We start from the raw sequence: 12,241 nt of genomic DNA on the forward strand, positions 1-12,241 counted from the left end.
TTTGCGCATATTGATACGGAATGAGTGAAATTAATTAATGACGCCACTTTATAAATAATGTGTTTTAAATTTAAGACTTTGAGTAAAAAATATCAAGTCTTTTCAAGTAAACAGCTTCAAGTCGAGTCAAGTCCCAAGTCAATGGCATGAAAGTCAAAGTCAAGTCCGAGTCTTTCAGCATTTTTTCAAGTCAAGTCTCAAGTCGTGATTTTAACGACTCGAGTCTGACTCGAGTCCAAGTCATGTGACTCGAGTCCCCACCTCTGAAACCCAGCCTATTTATAAGCGGACCAACAGCCACAACTTAACGTAATCAAATTAATTACCAAAAATAAGAAAATAATCAAACTAGAAAAATTAAGAGAAAACAGAAAGTCATTTAACTAAAGTCTATAACAATCTAGAAAAATAGACAAAAATAATTACAATGTGCCCAAAGCACATAACTTGTTTTATACACTGCAAAGAAAGTTTACACAACCCAATGTCAAATACATAAAGAAGCAGATATTGATAAAGTCAAACACTGTTTTGTTTTTTTTGTTATGTGAATATGCAAGCCCGGATTTTTAGCATGGGCTTACTGGGGCTGCAGCCCGAGGCCCCTGCGCTTCGGGGGCCCCGAAAGATGCTTTGTAATTTTGTGAATGAATAAGGTCCGAATTAGTGATGTGTCGGTCGCGAACGATCCGGCTCTAAGAGCCGGCTCTTTGAAGTGAACGAACCGGCTCCACAATGGGAGCCGTTTTAGGATCCTATTTGGGAGCCGGGTTTTTTTCTACAGTACATCGCTGTCTCTCCGCCTCCCTGTCGTTGTGCTTGTGCTCTGCAAGTGCCAGAGCCGATAGTTTTTCCCCACATCGTTTTTTTTTGTCCTGCGGTGCCTCGCTGTCTCTCCTCCTCCTTCTCCCTCTCCTTCGCGTTTTGCTCTTCTGTCAGTGCTAGAGCGGAGAGTTTTTTTCCCTCGGTCGGTCCACTGCCCTCATGTCAAGCCTGTGCTCCACACATCTGACCAATCACACATAGTTTAAATTAATAATGTGGCAGGAAAACACTGAAAAAAAAGTTTATCTCCACTTTTTTTGTGGAAACGGCAGGCAATTGGCCAAGCTGTATAGCGTTCGTCGGCAGGTGTTTATGCACAGACACTCACTCAGCGGTCAAGAAGCACAGAAAGAAGGGGAGTCAGTGTGAGAACTGAATAGGTGAAAATAAATGAGTGACAGAAAACGGAGCAAGATTTGGACTCATTTTAATGCTACATCAAGCTCCAGGGCAGAGTGCAGACTGTGCAAAGTCAGCATTTCCTATCGTGCAGGCTCGACAAACAACCTGCACATGCGGACATCACACGCATCAGTATTGCTATAGCATTGTTATGCGGCATTTTTACTCATCATAAGTGCTTAACAATGTCAATAATAAAACAAAATATTATAAAATTAGGTTTAAGCTATTAATTAATTAATAATGTCAAAAATATATATGGGGAGCCGTTTGGGAGCCCAAAGAGCCGGCTCTCCACAGTAAGAAGAGCCATTAGAGCCGCATCTCGAAAAGGAGCCGAAAATCCCATCACTACTATCTTCTGATTAAGAACAGGGCTGCCCGAACTGACGAGGCTCAGGGATTACGTGACACGCAGGGCCGTGCGCAGTGCCCTAGTGCCTGTAAATTTAATGGTTCAATGAAGGAAATTAAAAAAAACAGGACATTTCCTCACTTTCTAAAAAGAACCCGGGACGTTATGCCGAGAAGTGCATGCCTGCCGAAAATTGCATGCCCTGTCGCGGGAGCGCGCATCGCTCTAAACTCTCGCATATTGATGAGAAAACGGACTGAAATGAAGTACAGTCGTAAAACATTAAACACAGTTGCTTGTGGTCCTAGAATTTTTTTACCTCCATACATGTCAGGAATAAAGTTCTACCAATCATATATTGATAATTAAGAAGAAGCTTTATGTTGACAAAACCCAATATCACCTTCAGTAAACAGATAAGGAACTAAAAAAAACATTCTTTATGTTGTTATTTGACCATTTTGTATTATTTATTTACAGATCACATGTGACAGATGCAACTGGTGGTACCACCAAGGCTGCATTAAGGTCCCACAAACCGACACAGACTACTGCTGTGCAATGTGTTTATAGATTTTATGTTTGTACCAATCTAATTCTTTAATGACTGCAGTTCAGTGGATTTTCAGTTTAAACATGTGACATAATTTTTGTTGACTTAATTGGTTTTCCAAAAATTTTTGTTATGAATATTCTTTTGTTGAAATTAATGAAAAAAAGTGATTTAATTTTTATGTTAAACCAAAATAAAAACGGTTTGTGCATGCTTTACATTTAGCAAAGATGCATTGTCAGATTTATTTCCTTCAGTATCCTTGCAATAGCGATAATAAAGAAATAACATTTTCTACATAATCACATTTGTTCCCTTAACTGCTGGTATGAGTTTTATATCAATAGGATGATATTTGGGGAAAATAGGTATGGCATGCAAATATCGGCAGGCTCAAATTCGATATTGCCGAAAAATGCATCCCCCTCCTAACTTGAAAAAATAAAGAGTCAAGAGGGATTTTACCTTTTCTACATAATTACACTTATCCTCTTAGCTACTGGTATGAATGTCATATCAATAGGATGACATTTGAGGAAAATAGAGGGAGCATGCATATTTTGGCAGGCTAATAATAGGCTCTGCCAAAAAATGCATCCCCTGCTAAAATGGAGAAATAAAGAGTTAAGAGTGAAATAACTTTTTCTACATAATCACACATGTTCTATGAACTGCTGGTATAAGTTTCATATCAGTAGGATTATATTTGAGAAAAATAGAGGGGGCATGCATATTTTGGCAGGCTAATAATAGGCTCTGCCGTAAAATGCATCCCCTGCTAAAATGGAGAAATAAAGAGTTAAGAGTGGAATAACTTTTTCTACATAATCAAACTTGTTCTATGAACTGCTGGGATGAGTTTTATATCAATAGGATTATATTTGAGAAAAATAGAGAGGGCATGCAGATATCGGCAGGCTAATAATAGGCTTTGCCAAAAAATGCATCCCCTGCTAAAATGGAGAAATAAAGAGTTAAGAGGGATTTTACCTTTTCTACGTAATGACACTTGTTCTCTGAGCTACTTCTGTAAGTTTCATATCAACAGGACAATAGACAGGGGATACAAATATTGGCTGGCTCAGAAATTAAAATGCATCCCCCCTACATTAATAGACTAGACACTATAGGATGATATAAAATATTCTACACAACGGGCTTCTGTTTTGTAATGCTTTAAGCCATTGTGTTAAAAGAAATATCGGACAATTTCAAACCATCTGCGGAGAACATTTTCATCAGACGCTGACTGAAAAACGTTCGACTCAGATGTTTCAATAAAGGTATAAAAACCGTATTTATTTCAATTAATCTGCGAAATAAAACCCACCGTTTTATGTCTTACATGATTAAGAAACGTGATAATGTTACGAATATCTTCAAAAATGTCCTCTTCGGTCATATTTCAGTCCGTTTTCTCATCAATATGCGAGAGTTTAGAGCGATGCACGCTCCCGCGACAGGGCATGCAATTTTCGGCAGGCATGCACTTCTCGGCATAACACCTGGACAGGACGTGAAATACAGACATGTCCCGGGAAATACGGAAGTTTGGTCACCCTAACAATGTTAAATCCCGTCCAAAATCCCGGACGATTTTTAAATTCCCCCCGGACATCTTTTTAGGTCTGAAAAGTAGGACATGTCCGGGAAAAAGAGGACGTCTGGTCACCCTAGCATTACTCGAGTAATGCGACTGCTCTGCTCTCTCGCGCTGAATGTGAAGTTAAAAAAGCGGAACCAACTTTAGCTTCCAGCTAGCAGCAGCGGGAGGAACTGTCCTATTCCTATGGAGAAGGACCGGCTGTACAAATTAGCCCTGCATTAAATCCAGTCATCACCGAATAAAAGTTTTGACCAAGTTTGGCTCTCAGAGGGGTGTTAAAAAAGAGGTAATTTAATGCTAGCTTTGGACAAAATGTTTGGCTCTTTCCTCTTTAATTTTTTTTTCCGGGATCCTCGACGAGCGGCGGCGTTCTGCTCAAACGAAACAACAACAAAGCCTGTTGACGTCACAGATCACAGAGTTTAATCCCACACAAAGCAACGCATGAATCAATTAACAAAGCTGCAGAGGTACAGAGATATGCATTTTTCTCATAAAAATAAAGACACACAAGGGGAAGACAAACAAACATAAAACAAAGACAAAAAAAGGCAAAAATTAGCGGCCGCTGTGTCTCTCTCTTGGCGTGCTCTGTGTACGTAATTTTATACCAAATAGGTGTTTCCCTATTTAATTTATGCAGCCAAGGCGTTCCTCCCATTGACCAACTAGAAACTCCCTCAGCCCTCAGAGAAACTTGGAAACTCCCCTCATTTATGGCAAAGGTGTCTGGTTTTTGTCTAAGCAAAAGGGCGGACCACTTAGTGCTCATCTCTGTCTGGTACGAGCAGATCCCTGACGCCAAAAGTCCTAAGATGAGATTTCACAGACACCTCTGACGTCTCTTCCCCCAAACTTCCTTAGTTCTCCCCATTTGAATGTAAATTTTATTGCTCTGTCTGTGGGGGAGGCCCCTGCTTGGCTGAATGCCTGCTATTTCAGCTCCTTCCCAAATGCTCAACACAAAACTATTCCAAATAAGAGTGTTGGCTATACCTTTACACATGTCGTAAGATTAACTGTATTAAGCACCAAAAATAATCATTTTTCCTTAACAGGGGAAATAATCTGACTGTCTGAACTTGGTAAGGAAATAAACCTGATAATTACAGAGAAAGATACAGTTGATAAAAATTGAAAGAGGGATTGAGACAAATGAAGATAGAAATGAAGAAGGATAAATAAATAATGACTGTCTTTGATTAAATAAATTGCTCTTAAGCGTTACTCCAATAGCTAAATTTTTTATTTATACCATGTGAGCTTTTCTCCCCTGAGAATGTGGATTGGTACTGGGCTGATTCTGAGCCTTCAGATGATTTTAACAGAAGTTCCACATTACTTAGAAGTTGATGTAAACATGTTTGAGCCACAAAATGATTATGCTCAGCAGCAAACAACATATCCCCAACTACAGCATAGAGCAGTTCCTCGATGTAGCAGATGTCGCCTGACGTACAAGCATTTTACTAGACAATGTCAAACAATGAGAAGTTTTAATTATTGTTATCAAATGTTATCAAACACGCCATTTTCAAGCCAAAAATACCTCAGAAATATAGCCAACCATGAGAATCGACTCATTTAAAGTTTAAACTCAGTTTCACACAAACACAAAGACCCTAGCATAAATGTTTGGCTGTTGAACTGGACCGTCCCAGGTCGCTATCAAGCTAATTTTCTATTAGCAGCTTTACAAATCTTTTACATTACATTACATTACCAAGACATGCAAGGACAACTACAGGAGGAAGCTTGAGTCCAAACTCGAGCAGAACAGTGTGAGATGTGTGGAAAGGAATGAAGAACATCGCTGGAATGAAGGGGAAGGACACACAGATATCTAGGGGCCGGGATAGAGCAAACCAGTTCAACCAGTTTTTCAACAGGTTCAGCTCACCTCCTGCTACTCCCATACCACCACCAGCCCCCCACACATCCACACTGCCCCAAGTTGTTCAATCCAACTACCGGCATTCTCCAGCACACCACCTCTCCTTCAGTCCCCCCCCCATCTCCACTGCAGACAACAACACCTACCCCCAGCTAACGGTGACTACAGGCCAGGTTGAGAGACAGTTAGAGCGATTACACCAGGGGTAGACTGCAGGACCTGATGGCATTACACCACGGATCTTGAAGACCTGCTCCATCCAGCTGGCCCCTGTACTGGCACACATGTACAACCTGAGCTTGAGGCTGGAGAGAGTCCCGCTGCGGTGGAAGACATCACATGTGGTTCCTGTTCCCAAGAAGCCAAGGCTAGCCGACCCAGAGGACTACAGACCAGTTGCTCTCACATCTCATATGATGAAGGTCATGGAGAGACTGGTCCTGGCCCAGCTGAGGCCTCAGGTGAGGACGTTTCTAGACCCCCTGCAATTTACCTACCAGCCCCACTTAGGAGTTGACGATGCCGTCATCTTCCTGCTGCAACGAGCACTGTCGCACCTGGATGGTGGAGGAGACACTGTGAGAATCACATTCTTAGATTTCTCCAGTGCCTTCAACACCATCCAGCCTCTGCTGCTGGGTGAGAAGCTGCGGAGGATGGGTGTCAAACGACTCAGTGATCTCCTGGGTGACTGACTACTTGACAGGCAGGCTACAGTTTGTCCGTCTGGACAGTGTCCTGTCTGATGTGGTGGTCAGTGACGTAGGAGCTCCACAGGGAACTGTGCTTTCTCCCTTTCTCTTCACCTTGTACACCACTGATTTCCAGTACAACTCTGAGTCATGTCACCTACAGAAGGTTTCTGATGACTCAGCGGTTGTCGGGTGTATAGGGGATGGAGGGGAGGGGGAGTACAGGACACTGGTGGACAGCTTTGTGGAGTGGTCTGACCAGAATCACCTGAAGCTCAACATTAGTAAGACCAGAGAGATGGTGATTGACTTCAGAAGGTAGAAGATACCTTCACGGCCACTAAAGATCAAAGGGGAAGTGGTGGAGGAGGTGGAGGATTACAAATACCTGGGAGTTGTAATCGGCAACAGACTGGACTGGGCATCTAACACTGACGCTGTGTGCAGGAAGGGGATGAGCAGACTCTATTTTTTAAGGAAGCTGAGATCCTTCAATGTGTGCAGCAAGATGTTGGAGACCTTTTATTACAGTGTTGTTGCCGGTGCCATCTTCTTTGCTGCTGTGTGTTGGGGAAGCAGCATCAGAGCCAGCGACTCTAATAGACTAGACAAAATCATCAGGAAAGCTGGCTCTGTACTGGGACTAAGGCTGGAGTCCCTGGAAACTGTGGTGGAGAGGAGGACACTGAAGAAGGTTCTGTTTATTATGGACAATAAACAGCAGCCTCTCCACCACATAGTGGACAGACAGCGGAGCACCTTCTCACATAGGCTGCTCCAGCTCCGCTGTCGTAGGGACAGATGCAAGAAATCCTTCCTGCCACATGCCATCTCACTGTACAATAAAAGCTAAATCATTGTTCTGCACTAATCAGTCCAATTTTGCACAACTGCACTGTGGCACACTTGCTGTACATATATTTACATATACATACTGTATCTGCATTTTTTGAATCTTTGCAAGGACTACTCTAAGCTGCTTTTTATATTGACAGCATGTTATATTTTATTTTTATTTTGTCTACAATTGCTACTCAGTAGTGGTTGTTGTGTGTCTTGTCTCTATGCTGTTGTAACTGCGAAATAATTTCCCTGCAGGGATGAATAAAGTAATTCTATTCTATTCTATTCTATTCTAAGACACATTAAAACAAACCTTTATCTTGGCTTTTTTCTGTTCTTCCTCTTTGTTTTCTCCCTCCCTGAATGATAAGTCCTTTTCTGAGACATTGGTTTTCTTACTTAACTTCTGACGGGAGCTTTGGACGTTTGGATGCCCACTGCACATTGCACGGTAGCTCATGTTACCGGAGAAGCGTGCGGTGCCTACCGAGGCCACCAGGGGTCGCCAAGTGCAATTTCTTTTCTTTTTATCCATAAAATAATGTCTACATACATTATCAAATATATATTATTGTAAAAACAAATCAATTCATAGTGAAATTGTGCGTTTTTGATATTATGACAGAAATTATTACATATATATATATATATATACATACCTGAGAGAGAAAATCATGACCCGAATGACAACCAGACCTCCTCGGCGCCAATTACAACGGCTGAGTGAAGTACCATCAGAGATCATTGAGAATGTGAATGCAGCATTGAGAACAATCCCTACCAACACCATAACAGAAACCAATGAGCTGATCTACAACTCAGCATCAGTGATCCTTGAGACACTTGGCTATAAGAGCAGCCATGAGACCCAACACCCACCATGGAAAAGACGGTTAGAGGCTAAAATCAAGGTAACAAGGAAAGAAGTGAGCCAACTGTCAGAGCTCCACAAGGGTACAATGAAAAGACCAGTACCCAGAAAGTACAGGCAGATGCCCATACCTGAAGCACTCGAAACTGCCAAACAGAGGCTCCAAGCCTTGGCCAGCCGCCTAAAGAGATACACAAGGGAGAATGAATCCAGTACTGAACAATACTGGAAAGGCATATGGGAAAGGGAAGCGTCCCACAACAGCAATGCACAGTGGTTGATCTCTCTACGAGAGGACCATAATAACCTCCCTGAGCAAGCCTTGGTAACCATCACTGTGACAGACGTCCAAGAAAGAGTCTCAGGTATGAAAAACTGGACAGCACCAGGGCCTGACATGATCCATGCCTACTGGCTAAAGAAACTCACTGCCCTCCATGAGCGACTGGCAGACCAAATGAACCAGCTGCTACAAAGTGGGACTCACCCTGAATGGTTAACTGAAGGGCGGACAATCCTAATCCAGAAGGATCCATCAAAGGGTCCAGTCCCACCCAACTACCGACCAATAACCTGCCTCTCCACAACATGGAAGCTCATGTCAGGCATCATAGCGGCCAAGATAAGCAAACACATGGATAAACACATGAGCACGGCACAGAAAGGTATCAGTGTAAATAGCAGAGGAGCCAAACACCAACTCCTTGTAGACCGCACAGTTGCCCGAGACTGCAAAACCCGACACACCAACCTGTGCATGGCTTGGATTGATTACAAGAAAGCCTATGACTCAATGCCGCATACTTGGATCATTGAATGCTTAGAGATGTATAACATCAACAGGACTCTGAGAGCCTTCATTGCAAACTCGATGAAGCTGTGGAAAACCACCCTTGAAGCCAACTGGAAACCAGTTGCACAAGTGTCCATCAAATGTGGCATATACCAAGGAGATGCTCTGTCCCCGCTACTGTTCTGCATAGGCCTGAACCCCCTCAGCCAAATTATCAACAAGACTGGCTACGGATACCGACTCAAAAATGGGGCCAACATCAGTCACCTTCTCTACATGGATGACATCAAGCTGTATGCCAAGAGTGAGCGAGACATCGACTCACTGATCCACACCACCAGGATCTACAGCACGGACATTGGGATGTCATTCGGACTAGAGAAGTGTGGTCGGCTGATCACAAAGAGGGGGAAGGTCATCCGCACAGAAGGGGTCTCGCTCCGAGAAGGAACAATAGCAGACATAGAGGACAGTTACAAGTACCTAGGTATACCACAAGCAAATGGCAACCTCGATGAAGTCACAAGGAAAGGAGCCACAGCTAAATACCTCCAACGAATAAGGCAAGTCCTGAGAAGCCAGCTCAATGGCAAGAACAAAATCCGCGCAATAAACAGCTATGCCCTGCCAGTAATCAGATACCCTGCTGGAATAATTAGCTGGCCAAAGGAGGAGATAAAAGCCACTGATATTAAGACTAGAAAACTACTAACAATGCATGGAGGATTCCATCCCAAATCCAGCACCCTGAGACTATACACGAGCCGCAAGGAAGGAGGCAGAGGACTAGTGAGTGTGAGAACCACAGTCCAGGACGAAACAACTAAGATCCATAAATACATCAGGGACAAAGCCTCAACAGACAATGTGCTCAGTGAATATCTCAGACAACAGGGAACGGAGGTTGAGGTGCCAGAGATACCATCATGGGAGGACAAGCCCCTACATGGGATGTACCACCAGCAAATAATCCAAGTGGCTGATATCAGTAAATCCTACCAATGGCTGGAAAAAGCTGGACTCAAGAACAGCACAGAGGCCCTCATCCTGGCTGCTGTCCGTTATCCTGCAATAGCTAGCCCCACCCACTTCATCACAACCCTCCGGGGCTGACTACTGACCAGTTCTCTGTCTAACAGGTCCGGAAAATCTCTAAGACCTGGGTATTACCCTAAATGAGATCTATAAGAGATAATCTATTCAAACTGGTGTCGAAAGCGATTCGTCTAGCTCTAACTACCTCCAATCCAGAAGTTACGACCCTTTTCAGTTAAGAAACAATCAGCTGAGTAGCCCTCACAGCTGCATAATTCCAATAACCACTTCTGTTAACGGTAGCTCGCTTTCTAAAATATAACTCGCTCTTGGAACCGGCTAGACTAAATTTAGTGACTTGGATGTAAGTCCCTGGGTCATTATTTTACTCTCGCCAAAGGAAATTATGAAGCCTCCTCTTTACTAGAACCATGTACATTAATTTTACCTTTATTAGAAGAACTGAAGAATGATTACATGACTCGATTAATTCCAATGTCCACCAACCTCATTAGAATTTTAGAGTATGAATTTTATTAAGCAAGCTTAAGCAGGAATATGTGACATACAAATCAATAATCAATTGTACATAAATTTGAGAACAGTATAATAAGGTCCACATGTATAACTATACCATGCTGTCTCCTTTCCCTAACCTATGTCACTGTTTCTGAGATGGAATTTTATGGAGCAGAGGCAACTCACACCCAGTTGATGGTGAATCTTGGCAGCAGAGACGTCCAGATTCCTTGGACGGAGTCTTTATCCTTGTGCGGAAAAATCCTCCTTAGAATAGTAGCAAAGTAGAACGGGTTCAAATCCTTTAAACCCAGCTCTTTATCCCTCCGGGAACTTTGTCTTTTCTCCAAGTCTGTTGCAATGTATTCGGGGTGGAGGCAAGACCGATGGCCGAATCAGGAACTCGGGCTTGGGCGTCCGGAACTTGTCCCTCCTTGGCGGCGCTGAGTATCAAGTCTCCCGTGGTTCCAGGGTGCGGTCCGTAGCTGTTTCCTCTGCTTCTCCGTTTCGACTCCTTCAGCGCCGAGGACAAAGAACAAGAACTTCTCCTTTTCCGTCTGCTTTTATACGTTTCTCTGCCATGCATGTGTATGGGGAGGTTTAGTTTACGTGGTTTCCTCGCAGAAACCCCCGTCGGCCCCTCCTGTCTGCTGACTGAGGTGGAAAGTCCCGTCCTTCCCTCAGCGTGTTGATCTTAGCCAACCATACCGCCCCACCCATCCTGTGCGTCTGGCCATCTGTTCAGAACTGCTTGCGACAGCAGGAACTCACAAGTTCCCCTTCTCTTTTCACTCACCCTTTTCTCTGATTAATTATTAAACACAGTCAAATATTATAAACTATTTGCAGATTTTCATTAAGCATTAATCATTTCTTTCACTTATTATAAATCATCAAACATATTCATTTCATTGTTGTTATCTCATTACAGATCATTATTCATACATTTCAGAACCATTCAGTGACTACTTATACACAGTCATTTTACCAATTGTACTCATACATGTCCAACTTAATCATTATAAATCAAAACACAAGATTGCTTTATTTCTTTCAGGCCTTCATGCACCTTTTTCTGCGTGTACCTGGATAGATCTCAAACCCCATACCAGTTTTCTCGACACCGCCCAGGAACAGGCCCTAAACACCAGAGCAATAGAGGCCCAGATCTACCACACCAGACAAGACCCAAGGTGTAGGTTGTGCAAGGAGGCCCCTGAGACAGTCCAGCACATGACAGCAGGCTGCAAGATACTGGCAGGGAAAGCGTACATGGAACGACATAACCAAGTTGCAGGCATAGTGTACAGAAACATCTGTGCAGAATATGGACTGGAAACCCCAAGATCAAAGTGGGAAACACCCCCAAAGGTGACGGAGAACGCCAGAGCTAAGATCCTGTGGGACTTCCAGATCCAGACAGACAAAATGGTAATGGCGAACCAACCAGACATTGTCGTAGTGGATAAACAACAGAGGAAAGCCGTTGTGGTAGATGTAGCAATACCAAGCGACTACAACATCAGGAAAAAGGAGCACGAGAAACTAGAGAAATACCAGGGCCTCAGGGAGGAACTGGAGAGGGCCTGGAAGGTGAAGACCACAGTGGTGCCTGTGGTCATCGGGGCCCTCGGGGCAGTCACCCCCAAACTGGACCAATGGCTACAACAGATCCCAGGAACAACATCAGACATCTCAGTCCAGAAATGTGCAATCCTTGGCACAGCCAAGATACTGCGCAGAACCCTCAAGCTCCCAGGCCTCTGGTAGAGGACCCGAGCTCAGAGGATAAGAACCACCCGCGGTGGGTGAGAAGGGAATTTATTATTTATTATTATACTAGTCCTCTGCCT

This window comes from Xiphophorus couchianus, chromosome 8 (assembly GCF_001444195.1).
Source record: "Xiphophorus couchianus chromosome 8, X_couchianus-1.0, whole genome shotgun sequence".
Taxonomy (NCBI): Eukaryota; Metazoa; Chordata; class Actinopteri; order Cyprinodontiformes; family Poeciliidae; genus Xiphophorus; species Xiphophorus couchianus.